Raw genomic sequence first — 11533 nt, 5'->3', positions numbered from 1 at the left:
TGATCCGTCTTGATAAGAAATTCAGAACCCATTAGGTAATGCTTCCAGATCTTCAAAGCATGCACTACTGCTGCTAATTCCTTGTCATATGTGCTATAATTTTGCTCTGCAGACTTAAGCTTTCTACTCTGATAAGCAATAGGATGGTTGTCTTGCATAAGAACAGCTCCAAATCCTTTGCCACTAGCATCAGTCACTACTTTTTCAGTCCAATTGAAATTTGTAGCTTTCTTAAGGAGTTCAGTCAAAGGATGAGCAATATAAGCAAAATTCTTGACGAACTTCCTATAATAACTACATAGGCCAAGAAAAGATCTAAGGTCATGTATGTTCCTAGGCTTAGGCCAAGAAGCTATACACTCAATTTTCTTAGGATCTACACGAATCCCTTCAGCCGACACTATATGACCTAAGTATTCAATATCTTTTTGAAAGAAAGAACTCTTTTCAGGATTGACATACAATTCATTTTCTCTCAAAAGGTTGAACACTTGTTCCAAGTGTTGTTCATGCTCTTGCCGATCCTTGCTGAAAACAAGAATGTCATCAAAGAACACTATAACAAAACTTTGAAACTTAAGGAATATGCGATTCATCATACGGCTGAAAGTAGCTGGAGCATTGGTCAAACCAAATGGCATAACCAAAAACTCATAATGACCAGTTTGTGTTCTAAAAGCTGTCTTGAAAATGTCAGATTCAGTCATGCGAACTTGATGATACCCAGACTTTAGGTCAATCTTGCTAAAGACCTTTGATCCTCTAAGCTTGTCAAGAAGATCATCTACCCTAGGAATAGGATATCTGTTCTTGACAGTAATCTTATTCAATGCATAGTAGTGTACACACATTCGAAAAGTTTCGTTCTTCTTCTTAACAAGAAGGACTGGAGCTCCAAAAGGTGAACTACTAGGTCGAATAAGGCCTCTCTCTAGCAAGTCTTCGATTTGGTTTTGGATTTCTTTTTGCTCTAAATTGTTGACTCTATAAGGAGCTTTACAAGGCGGAGAATTTCCAGGTAATAAGTCAATACTATGATCCTCAAGCCTAGACTTAGGTAATCCTGGAGGTAGATCTTCCATAAAACAGTCACTAAATTTGGAGATAAAAAGATCAAACTTTGGACTTTTGGATGTGTCAGACTCAGCATCAAGCTGGTTAACCCATACCATATAAGTCTTCTGTCTTTTTCTTAGAGCTCTCTTTGCTTGAGTGTGACTCAACAAAGGACTCATTTCTCCTTTGACTGGAGGAAAATATTTTCATTGTCCTTCCTTAGACAAAGGCTATGAGTGTCATAGTCTATAATAGGGTTGTACATGTGTCTCCAAGGCATACCCAAAATTATATCTACCCCTTGTAAAGGTGCAACTAAGAAATCCCTCTTTTCTGTTAAGGGCTTGATGCATAAATCCAAACCTTTCACCTCTTGCATGGAATTATACTTTGTTCCAGTAAATGCTGCTTTGACTTTATAGTGCGTAGGTGAAGAATGAAGATTTAATGCTCTAAGTGCCTTTTCAGAAATGAAATCATGTGTACTACCATCATCATGCAAAATAACAACTTTATGTCCATTTATTGTTCCTTTTATTTTAAGCAAAGAATGAACATGAGGCTTACCTTCTTGTTCTGAGTAGTCTGGATCGGAATAACCCTCTAAGTCAATATTAGGTAATTTGGAAAAAATCTCACATTTTGGGAATCAATTACTCCATATAGTTTTGGACATATCTTAAACATACTAACTCCAAATTTGTCGGAGATCATAGATTTGGATTCTACTCTTCAAGATCTTTCCGATGATATGTCACATGAGGGGGTTTTGACAAACTTTTGGACAAGTTCACCATGCTCCCATTTTTCAAATGGGAATGGGATTTTTCCCAAATTATCTAATATGGTGTTCTCTTGCTTGAATGATTCTTCTTCATTGTCACCTTCTTCAATCATATTGACTTGAGCGGTTGCTGCTGTTGGTGTCGAACTCTTGGTACACTCCGGACAATTCGGTGCTATGTGACCTTCTTTGTGGCATTTGAAACATTTGATAGGAGGTGCCTTCGGTTTTCCACCATTGACTTTCTTATTGGTACTCATGTTGCCTTTAACGTCCTCCTTGCCTTTGTCATAACCTGGTTTATACATCTTCTTTGGAGCATAAAAAGATTTAGTAAATGGTTTAGAAGAAGTACCCTCATGTGCTTTAATCTCTTTAGGAAAACCATTTTTGCATTCGGAATTAGTTGCCAAAGATATTGCAGTAGATAGTGAATGAGGTCGAAACATATTCACATCGGCGCTAATGGTAGATCTAAGGCCCGAAATGAATTTCGTCTTTTGGTCCTTCTTGCTGACTCTCTCCACAACCTGCACCTGTAATAAAGTATTCCAGAACTTTTCTACATATTGTGACATAGTTTCCTTTTCAAGTTGATGCAAAGTGTCCCATTGGTGCCTAACTTTAGACTTGAATTGTGAGGGTAAAAAGTGCTTTTTAACGAGCCGTTGAAATCTTTTCCAGGAATCTGGCTTGTCACGACCTTGCTTTATTACACTCCACCATAAAGCTGCGCTGTCTACCAAATGATTGACTGCACATTTAATCTTATCACTCTCTGAAAATTTTTCTCCTGAAAAATAGTCATCTAGTTGACTAAGCCAAGCTAGAATTACCCTAGCATCCTTCTTTCCGTCATAATTTTGAAATGTGAAAGCTTTTCGACTAATCTTGGATTCTTTTTGTGACCTTTGTGCTTGCAATGTAGCATTTACAGTGCTTTGGATAGTGTCATCTTCGTCATCAAAAGATAGCGAAGAGTCACGCTTGCGTCTACGAGTCGTGAGCTGTCTCTCCAATTCAATACGCTTCTCTCTCTCTTCTACAATTTGATGTTGTAAAGAAAGGAGTTACTCTTGAATTGATGGCGAGATAGGAAAATCTGCCATAGTGCTTGTGCAAATGATGTAGATAAATACAATTTTATTTTATTTGATGTAAATATATACAGCAAATGTAAGTACTTATCTTGTTTTTCTCCCGCAATTTGATCTTTGTTGAAGCTGAACAAAGACGCTGTTCAATGGTTGAATTGAATCCTCATCGCTTCAAACAAATTCCGAGCGATTCCGCGTGATTTACGAGACTTGGGCTAGTCGAATTGTTGATGAAATAATTTTCTACACTTTGAAACCTGCTGAAATAGTCCTCTAAACCTTGCCCAATCTCTGTAATATTTTTTTGAAAATTTTTAGAATTTTTCAGAAATGATTTTGGAATTTGCTGGCCTTTTCTAGGCATTTTTTTAAGCCTTTTTAAAACCTGTAAATCACTTTTCTGCACCCAAAAATTTCAAAATAGGAAACCTTTTTGAATTTCTCTTCAAATTTGAAAATAGGAGGAGTAAAAGCTCAAAAAGGTGATGTGACATGCATGGGGCTTGGGAAAAGTAGAATTGGGTTAAGGATTGATTAGGCTTATGGAAGATTAAGCCTTTGTAAAATTTTTTTAATCAAAAGAAATAACGATTTGCGCCGGTGGGGCGGCAAGCTGCCCGCATTGCGCCTATTTCCTCATGAGTTTTGTGATTTTTTTTAATGGCTTTTCCACAGATAAACATGCTCCGTCCATTATAGATTTGCTACTGCTTGAAGCTTTCTGATTTCTAAAAAAATCGTGTGAGGTTTTTGGCTATGGGGATTTCATCCATGCGGTCAGATTTTGATTTCTCTGAGTATTTAGAAAAACCACTTTTTGATAGAGAAGTATGGTTTTGCAGGGTGGTGAGTGGGTTTGTGAGTAGATCTAGTTTTGAATTTTTCAACCTTTGGGTAAAGACCTACAAAGCACCCTTCGGTCCAATGGATAAATTCCTGCGCTTTCTTGATTTTTGAGAAGATGATCTAGTTTTGAATTTTTCGACCTTTGGGTAAAGACCTACAAAGCACCCTTCTGTCCAATGGATAAATTCCTGCACTTTCTTGATTTTTGAGAAAATGAAGCCCTTTTCTACCTTCTCCACAAATCTCCTAGCCCAAGCTCTGATACCACTGCAACCGAAATCTTACTCTAGGACAGATTGTGGAAGAGTAGAGAATTCACAAGAATTGATTCAACCATAAAAACCAATGCTTTGCAAGCTTCAACTAAATCAAATTAATTGAAATTCAAACACTTAACAAAATTAAAATACTTAGCTCAATAGACCATGCTGGGTGCAATCTTCCCCCCCTTGTGCGTGGCCTTCCCCACACAAGGGTATTTAATTAGCTTTTCCAAAAATAGGCCATAGCCCCCAAAATATACAAAATGTGCTTGGCATGCCATTAGGCAAAGGTAGTACTGAGTGCATGTAGACATGTTGTATAAGCACTTCCTTAATTATCCTACCAGTGTCAAATAGCTTGAAATCTCTAACTCTACCTTTTGTAAGTATCTATGAACTCATTCGTTACATTTTTCCTCTTCCTTGTCTCTAACATAACCCAAGTGCCAATATAGATGGTGATAGGAATCCACCTTTTATTATCCATATCAAAGTTATTGTATACTGTAATAGCTCTAATAGAGGAGTAGGGGCACCTAGGACATGAGGTTTCCATTGAAGCAAACACAAGTGCAAACACAGATGAAAGAAGAGATAACCTTCAAAACGTAAGAAGATGGAAGAAGAGAGAACTTCGAAAATGTGCGAAATTTCTAGAGGGAAATCCATTCATTAAACGAGCTAGGAAATTCAAAGAATTTTTAGAGGAAAAAACTACCTTTATTAAATGAGATGACAACACTCTAGTTTTCATGTGTATTAAGGAAGAACTGTCAATATAAAGCGTAGTCTAAGTATTTTACAAATGCAATTCGTTTTTCTTTATTAGTGAAAAACATATAATTATTAAAAGTTCCCTTACGAAGGATCTCTTCCTATTGGTCCTCCAGACCCTTTCTCTCTCTAGAGGTAAAAGGCCCAAAATTGAGTCCACTTCTACCCTAATGGTCTTCTTTCTTTATTCTCCCTTTATAACTTTCTTTATTCTCCCATTATAACTTGCCTTTGTCTCTCTCTTTCTCTCTTTATATGTTTCCCTTGCCTCTCTCTTTTTAAGCTTCTCATTATTGTTCATTTCCTCTACCTATCCTCTTTCCTTTCTCTTTGTCTCCTTTCCTTTTATTTTTTTCTCTCTCTTAATCTTCTTTCTCCTCCCCCTCTTTTTTCTCATCTCTTTCTTTTTTCCCTTTCTCTTCTCCTCTCTTTCTTTTCCTCAATATGGTGCCTTCTCAACTCGAAAGAGGGATATGGATGTTTTTAACGTTCAACAATACGACACCGTGTTACACGTAAACTCTAAATGTCGATATCATGCATGGAGTCCCTTTATCGTTTGGGTATGTTGGCGTATTAATTAAAGATGTTGAAGTAGGAGAAGTGTCACTTCCTTTTCCTCTCAAAGATGGTGATATCTCCACATTAAATCAAACCAAAGGGTACATCATTTTATGGCCATCAAGAGATTGTATAAGAATTTACATATATGTTCTTTCCTTGTTAATTATGTTTATTTTTATTATTTTACTTAAATTAATTTATCTTGTATATGTCATTGTGTTTAAATTAATCTACACACGATGGATACACATGTAATTAAATCTCTAAAATGTGGACAATGCTTAAAGAACACTACTACTAGTAGATAAGTAAGCCAAGAAGTAACAAGCACGAAGAAGAGAAGGAAAATAATATAGGAAGAAGAAGATAACAATAAGGTACCTCCACAAAGACATCCAAATCAATCATTTAAATCTACAAAAAAGAAGCATCTTTGAAATCCATGAAAGAAACAAAGGAAGTAGAAGAGGTCAAAGAGGGAACTAAAAAAGAAGGTGAAAATGAAGATAACTTCATGGTTACCGACATGCAACTCGTCACCAGCAACTTGAACTTCTACAAGACAGTCTAAACAGAGTAAAGGTAAGTGTTATCCATCTTGTAATTTATCTTGCATAAGGTTTTATTTTGAGTGGAAAGCACAAACTCTATATGTACGTTGTAGGTGAAAAGATCTACTCCTTTGCCACAAAGCCATATTGCTCAGCCTTCCCTATCGTAGTTGTCACTTGATACATAGTACCAATGACAATAAAGGAGCCATTGTTGTCAAGTATGGTCTCCCAAATCTTGAGCGATAAAGGCTCGTCTCCATCTATGTGACATAGATGTGAAAACATGAGAATTTGTGCCCAACGTAAACACAATAACACGTAAGGTCTTAATGTTAAAAAATTGATCTTTTCACTCACATGTACAGAGATTCCATGGTGGGATAATGTCATCAGGGAAGCCATAAATGGAACCTCGTGTGGGTAACCTCACTATTAATACAATCACATCATGTGCTTGTATTGACACCTTTAATATTAAAGGTCTAGTTTGCCTCTTTGACACTTTGTAACATATTAAAGGTCTAGTTTGCCTCTTTGACACCTTTAATATTAAAGGTCTAGTTTGCCTCTTTGACACTTTGTAACATATCTTGAAGACATGCTAGCTTCTTTGAACTCTTATGATTTTGAATTGCATGGCCTATCTTGAAAGTATCCCTTACAAATGTTCTCACATTCGCAAAAGTATATTCTACTACACTATGTTTATAAGAGTTACACATTAATTGTTACTACATGATATAAAAGACACACATTAATTGTTACTGCATGATATAAAAGACACACATTTATTGTCATTACATAGGTGATGCACAATTAATTAGTGCACATGTGAGTACTAAGGTTTCTACAATAGTAGAGAAACTTGCACTTTGATTACATGTTGTAAGTACATTCACTACATATATACATTACATTGTCATTACTATTTAAAATCATACTTGGCAAATTCATTCGGATTGGTGTAAAACACCTAGGTCAGGTGGATTATTATGTTGAAATGGTGCATTTGGTGCATTACCTCTTACGAAGCTTATGTGTACCCACCATAACCAAATCATCTACATTAGTAGTCCAACTATTTAATAAAACAAGAAGAAGAAAATAAAACAACCTTAACCATGGCATTCAAAGCAATTACATAAGAAAATGCTTCCCAAAATACAGTCTCTTGAGATTGGTGAGGTCCTCCTTAAATGTATTTGGAAATTGTATTTGGTAGTTATCTGTAATTTTTGTAAGGACTGCTACACCTTGTGCTCCAATCGCGTGTCATATAACTTCTCGTCTTAACTAATCTCAGAATAAACTTGCATTTGCTGTGTTGCCATTGAAATTGCTATTAAACAAGATATAGTGCTTTGTATATATAAAGAAAATAGGAAAACTAATCATGAGTTACTCTTTGGGATTTGCAAGTCTTTCACCCTCTCTGAGAATCTCCATCAATCCAAGATATCTAAAATCATAGTTTTCTGGTCATTTAGCAATGTGTTGGATGCCAAGCTATACAACCTATCCTCCGTCAAACAATTTGGTATGTTATTCCAATTTACATAAACTAGTCGATTGCAACACACAACACCAAAATCAAATCGCAACATTAAAACCAATTTATGTCGTTGCCTATCAAAAGGACTAAGAGGGAAGAGAATGTACAGTGAAGATTGGAAAGGCGTTTGGACAAGAGGCAAGCAACACTAACCATAGAGGTGCTTATGATTCTCATAAAAGGTTGCCATTGAACAACACTTTCTATTACAATTAATCTTATGATACTCTTGTGTAGACACATCCTCGTCAATGCTACCTTCAAGAGCATAGTTGGAATAAACCATGCACAACCTTTTTTTCACTTGATTATATCATTGATCCTTGCACAATATGCATTGGGATGGGCAAGCATGGCGAGGTATAGCATAAACATATAAGTACTCCAAATTATGGGTGTTACAAACTATGTGGAATTTAGAGAAATGTTTTCTTTGCAGGTGGATGTCAACGTGGATATGACTTTTGGGATAGCCTCTTGAAGCAACATGTAAAAGAAGGGTAAATGATTGTAGAGTTTTATGGAGGATGCAGAGATTATGCTATGGTAACATGCAAATTAGGCATGAACATTGTTTGTATTGATCCCAAAGAGGACGTTGTGGAGGGTGTCTTAATGAAGATGTAATTGTAGTGCAATGAGCATATTTGTTTGCGAATATTCAAATGCTTCGTTTAACAATTGTTTATAATTATTTCATGATCTTATTTTATATATGAATATATATATATATATATATATACATATATATATATATACATATATATATATATATACATATATATATATATATATATATACATATATATATATATATATATATATATATATATATATAGAGAGAGAGAGAGAGAGAGAGAGAGAGAGAGAAAGATGCACATTGGGGTTTAAAATAAAATATTGATGCACATTGGGGTTTAAAATATTATTGATAGTTTCAACAATGTTCGTGCTCAACATGTCATATAAACGAATAAAGTATTGACATTTTGTGTATTGTGTAGATGAATAAGGTAGTATTAAGTTTGTAGACTCGAAGGATTTGTAGGGGTAAAATGAAGTTATGTGTACTATGTTAATAAATGAATGATAAGTTTGTAGCCTCACATAAAGAGAAAGACAAGAGAAAGAAAACATGAAAAGCAAGAGAGATGCAAGAGGTGACAACATGGACAAGAGAAAGGGAACATGAAGAGAGAGAGACAATGATAGACTACTAATGAAATAGAGGAGGGGAGATGGTTAAGGGTGACCGAGACAAGGAGGAAGGAGGAAGGGGGTGAGAGAAGGAGAAGGGGGAGAGAGAGGGAGACAAGACAACCACCATACAAGAGAGAGAGAGATGGTAGATAAAGAGAGAGAGAGAGAGAGAGAGAGAGAGAGAGAGAGAGAGAGAGAGATAACAAAGAGTGATACAAGAGAGAAGAGAGACAAAGAATACGAGATTTAGAGATGGTAGTAGAGAGATATGAGAGTGGGAGAGGGCAAGGGAAGGAGATGGTAGGAGAAAGATGGAGAGAGTGGGAGAGGGCAAGGGAAGGAGATGGTAGGAGAAAGATGGAGAGAGATAAAAAAGAGTGAAGGGAGAGAGAGAAGCAATGGAGAGGTTGAGAAACTATCTTTTGTGTGTAATCCTATAGGTTTTGTTTGCATTTGTTCATAAATATACTTGTTAGGCTCATTGATTTTGTTGTTTGTGTAAAACAGGAATGGGTTTGTTAATATATGAATATTATTTGAGCAACAATTCGTATCTATATAACTAATTTGACTACTGGTTTATTCGTTCACATATTGTTTAATGTTGTGAAAAAAAGTGATCAATTATTTTGTTTCGTTGTTTTTGTTAATTCAAAACATTTTAATTCATTGTGCCATGAGAGGAGTTATTTAAGTAGTCTAAATTTTTGTCACTATTGTAAAAAACCCATGAGTCTTTATTTCGGCCAACTCGATATAAGTCTCCATATAAGATTATATCAGGTCCTCCAAAAGATTTGATGTCGTTGTGTAAAATTGTTTTCATTCTTTGGTTTGCAAAATTCAACATTCTTTTTCCTATTAATGATATTTCACAAAAAAACTAATAGTTTAACTTGATTATATTTTTGGGATAAATTTGATAAGCATTATCTCAAAAGGCCAGTTAATTCTTTTGTAATGAATTTTATAAGCTTTCTCTCAAAAGACTAGTTAATTCTTTTGTGTTTATTGGAATTTGTAGATGTAGAGTGAATTGTGCTTCTTGTATACTGAATGTTGCCTATGTCATAAGTAGAGACAAAGGTGCATCAACATCAAGTTGTTTTTTTCAAATTGTATTATCGATAGAATCGAAGTAATGCTTACACTAGAACCATAAGCAAAAACGTTTTTCATGTGCTAGCTCAGCCAGTTCAAAGGAATGGCGGTCTCTCTGTGCCCACATAGCACGAAGGTGTCCGTGTTTGCCTGATTTGCATTTCAAAAGGATTTGAGAAATAATCATGTAAGTACCCGTACCCAGCCTACCTGTACCCTGTTTCGGCCTGCCCACTGCCTGTTTGGCCTACCCAGGCTGGTGGTAAAGCTCCTACCCAGCCTGCAGGATGTGGAGTGGCTCTAATTATCTGGTCCATGGGTAGCCCGTACCTGACAGAAGCTGCTGGTTTCCTTCCAAATGGCCGGATGTGCATCATATGAACACTATCTCGAGTAAGGTGTGCCACATTTTTGGACTGCCAACCGTGAACCTTCACATGCTGTCAACATAAACATCCTTGTTGAGGTTTCTTTTCTAAAAGGCAGAAGCTTCACAACAATACGCTTTACATCCATTCGGGAAATGGGGTGCCAGGGCCACCCCATTTCTAAATGGTGATTGTACTTGGATTGAATGGCCTTTTGCTTGATGGTGAACCTTTATATTAACCTTTTTTTTCTTTTAAAATCTGATTACCTAATTATTTGCTGATGACTGAAAGATTAAATGGCAGGGGGATGTGGTTCTGAATAATGATGACCTCTGGCAGCTAATGCTGAAGCGAAAACAGGGCTTTTGCACTACTACAAGGCCTACTCTCATCTAAGAAGAAAAAACTGGATTGTTCGGACAGGGCTTCAACATGGAGCTCACTTTATCACATACAGGCATCATCCATCACAAGTACATGCACAGTATGTAATTTTGAGCTGTCACTCATTTCAATGATGAAACAAACTGAATTTTGATAAACGTGCACAGTACAATAGCATCTAGTCGTAGTATGGTGTGTGCAGGTATGCTGTGATTGTTGTTCTTGAGTGGGAGAAGCAGATGCAGTTGAATTCTTGGAGCCACATGCAAGGCATCATCCGACTTTGTGGCAGTGTAGCCAAAGTAAGCCCGTGAGCTTCATCTGTTTCTGCAGTAGTTTGAAGAGTGAAGATGTAATTGCTATTCATGTAATTGGCTGCAGACTTTGCTGCTCCTACATGTTGTCCGGACGGAACTTGATGATCACCATCCCAGGTGTCTTGACTTCTACTCAATTCAAGAAATGGAGGTGAAACGCTGGCTTCCAAAGAAGCACCGTATGGACGGTTGTACAGCAAGTACAGTTTCCCAAAGCGAGAATGGCCATGGCCATGGCCATGCAAACTGATGGATCCATGGATCATGCATGAGACAAGCCTTTGTTGATTGCTGGGCTTCTCTATAGAAGCTCAATTGAAAAAACAACAGTCTAGTAGCGTGCAACCAGTAATCCTGTCTGGTGTACTTAGTTGACAAGGCCACAAAGTAAGTCCCCTGTCAATTGGACCACATGCAAAACTTACCTTCGGAAGATAGAATGCCTTAAATTTTGTAGATTTTTGAAAGTTGAGAAAATAAAATTTAAAGCAGTCCCAAAATGAGGGGATACTTCTACTTATCACTACTCGTATGTTGGAGGTCTACTTTGCAATTACACCAGTTTGCTTTCTTGCTTCTCGTTCTTCTTCCCAATGAAATAAAACCAATGGTTGTGTATTTTTACATTGAATGGGTCCAAATATCATTCATCCTTTTTTAAAACACACTT

The 11533-nt window shown here is 36.5% G+C and overlaps 1 pseudogene across 1 annotated transcript; it reads left to right on the top strand.

Moving 5' to 3' along the window:
- Positions 1 to 10343: 10343 nt before the first annotated feature.
- On the top strand, positions 10344 to 11301 carry LOC147612249 (tRNA-splicing endonuclease subunit Sen2-1-like; annotated as a pseudogene). The gene is made up of 4 exons (XR_015263684.1): positions 10344 to 10352; positions 10466 to 10646; positions 10749 to 10848; positions 10928 to 11301. The product of XR_015263684.1 is annotated as a tRNA-splicing endonuclease subunit Sen2-1-like (transcript).
- Positions 11302 to 11533: the final 232 nt, after the last annotated feature.

Source organism: Cibotium barometz, chromosome 46 (genome assembly GCF_041138505.1).
Source record: "Cibotium barometz isolate CiBa-2024 chromosome 46, ASM4113850v1, whole genome shotgun sequence".
Classification (NCBI taxonomy): domain Eukaryota; kingdom Viridiplantae; phylum Streptophyta; class Polypodiopsida; order Cyatheales; family Cibotiaceae; genus Cibotium; species Cibotium barometz.
Note: the sequence above shows the minus strand (reverse complement) of the source record. Positions and strands in the feature narration are given on the sequence as shown.